We start from the raw sequence: 2,960 nt of genomic DNA on the forward strand, positions 1-2,960 counted from the left end.
CTGTGTTGGATGTATGTCTGTTTCTTTTTGTATTGTTTTCACGATGTGCATATATTGCCATCTGCTGGATGAGATTAAATATGTGCTTTGTGAAAGCGGTAACGGAAAGCAATATTTCATGCAAGCCCCATTTCAATGAGGTATCCAATTAGGGCCGATATTCAAGGCTCTGCAAAACGTTTTCGGTGTGGATTCAACACACTGCACCGACAAGATGTGTTCAAACTTCGAATTCCATTTTATACTTATACCAGACTTACAATCTTCAAGGTTCCAGGGAAGTGAGGCCTATCCTCGATGATTTGGAGCCAAAGGCAGAATAAACTCTTGACAACAACCACCCACATTCTAAGTAACGCCAAAAATGAGTGGGAACTTAACACTTACCTGCATGATTTATGCTTATACCAGACTTATAATCTTAAAGGTTCCAGGGGAGTGAGGCCTATCCTCGATGATTTGGGGCCAAAGGCAGAATAAACTCTTGACAACAGCCACATTCTAAGTAACACCAAAAATGAGTGGGAACTTAACACTTACCTGCATGTACGTCAGACATGCAAACCTATTGATAATTCAATCCATTTCACAATTATTATTTGATACGTATTTTTTTAAATATGAACAAATTTTGAATTTGATTGGAACTGGAATGTGTTTACCACAGTATTACATTACCTTTAAAACACACAATACAGTAAATGTGGAGCCTAATTCTTGAAGCTTTGTGGATGATTTTTTTTTTTAATACTTACTGGATGTGCGACCCCAAATTCTTTACTGGGGTCTCAGTTGTTGCATTTATAGGTCATGATGCACCACACATTTTCATTTAAACTCAGGTCTGAAATGAGGCAAGTCAGTCTCCTACCAACCATGAGTTCACGAACTTCATGGTGTTATATCTTCATACAATGATGTTGGTTTTTCATGCAAGTCATGAGCATTCAATGTGTTCAACCAATTTTCATGTTATGACGGTATGATGAACATCGTATATTTCTTGCAACTGTACAGTGAGAAACATCCTGTTGAAAGTGTTGGATCACTTTCTTTTCTTTCATACAATTTACTTCACAAAGCAGTGTAACATATGCCAAAACTCGCTTTGCTTGTGAGCAACTTAGCTTTATTAGGCGACTTTTGTCAAGTGTTTTTTGGAACATGTTGCAGGTAGTGTAGCATATCATAGTAAACAACTGGGAAAAAAGAAACTAGTGAATCCCTTTCATAATGTCTGATAGCATGTCACATTGAATATTAATAGTAAATAATGTGTTAATGTGTTTACAACAACATTTTTACAACATTCCAAAATGGGGTTTCGGAATTGCATTATGTTGAAATGCCTTTGATTTGAATTATTTAACCTATTTCATTGAGAAAATAACAAACACAAACATTTCACAATGTGCCGTGCCTTACTGTCTGCCACCTTTGATACAAAACGAAAAAGGGGCCACTGTTTTGAACTCTTTGGCACGCCGTCCTGTCTCATAATAGTGACGTAGGTGACGTTGAAGCTGTTCGACGTAGCGGGTATTATTATTATTATTTTTACCTAAGGATATGTGCAGCAGAGTATAGCGTGATTTGTTTGAGGTTTTTTTTTTTCGGGTGTGTGTTTGGGTATATTTTAGTCGTCATATCTACGTCTACTTGGACAACAATGTCCACTTTGGTGGAGTCCCTGGCCAACGAGGGCTGGTAAGTCGCATGGTAGCGAACATTGCTTCACAAATCGATGACCAAGGCGTCCAGTTGTTTTGGACTTCATGCTTTTGTACTCACACCCACGACGATTAAACATTTAGTATATCTAAATATAGAGTCTTGGCATAAAAGCGAAAGGGGGACCACAACGTTTTAGCGATGTACCGTGGAACTACAAGAAGGCTAACCGCTGTGCTTGTCTCGAAAGAAATAGTGCGCAATCAAGCGTGCTGAAAAACACCACAAAGCACATCTCATCAGAACACCATCAAAGTGCAATTCTGAATGTTTGCAGCGGTTTGAAACTCAGAACATCACTGCAGTTGGAGTAACAGCTTCACGGGTTTCGTCATGACGTCAAGTCATACAATGATAACAACAATGCTACTACTGCTATAACTAATAATAAGAAGAATGCTCAGAATAAAATATTAATAGTAACGGGGATGATACTGACGGCCCATTTGCAGCATATATACTTTATACTCCCATTTCGTTAAAAATCGCCGTTACTGTACGATCGATTATTATCGATAATAGCTGCTGCTAATAAAAGAGTTTCATGAGGTGAAAGTTTTCAAGACTGCGGGTTCGCCTTGCTCACAGCAATAGAAAATGTATGTCGTTTAATAAGGCGCTAGTATTATTTCACGAAGTTGATGGGCTTATTTGTTTCTCTAATAGGCTGTCTTTGTTTTTACTCCGCAGGTACCTCAGTGATGAAGGCATTGCTGAACTCAAAGGATCTGCTGAGAACATTACACATAAGGATATTATTCGTATTGCACTTGATGTGAGTTCGATTGTATAAATATTTCCCACAGATGTTCCAATCACATTGTTGTTGTTTTTTTTTGACTGAGTCAGAGTCAAATTACTTAATTTTACACATCTTCTGAAACCAAGTCTGAATCGATCCCTCTACAATGGGCAAGGACGTTGGAACAGATAGTTTGCCATCCCCAACCCAAAATCTCTTGATATGCGAAAGCATTCAGATTTCCTGGAACCCGATGCTCCCAACTTCCTGATTGATGCACCAACGCACAAAGCAACATCCATCAAGACATGCGTGAGAGATTTTAATGTGTATGAACTTCACCTCAACCCAACAGAACAAACAGTATCGTTTCAATATTTCATATATTTCAAGTAACGCCATTTCTTGGGATCTATTGCATAGATTTAGCTGAAACTTGGTGTTCACCGACCTTAAACCTATTGTTTTGTTTTAAGTTTGGTGCTCT

The sequence above is a fragment of the Hippocampus comes genome, unplaced genomic scaffold (genome assembly GCF_001891065.2).
Source record: "Hippocampus comes isolate QL1 unplaced genomic scaffold, H_comes_QL1_v1.1 scaffold21, whole genome shotgun sequence".
NCBI lineage: Eukaryota > Metazoa > Chordata > Actinopteri > Syngnathiformes > Syngnathidae > Hippocampus > Hippocampus comes.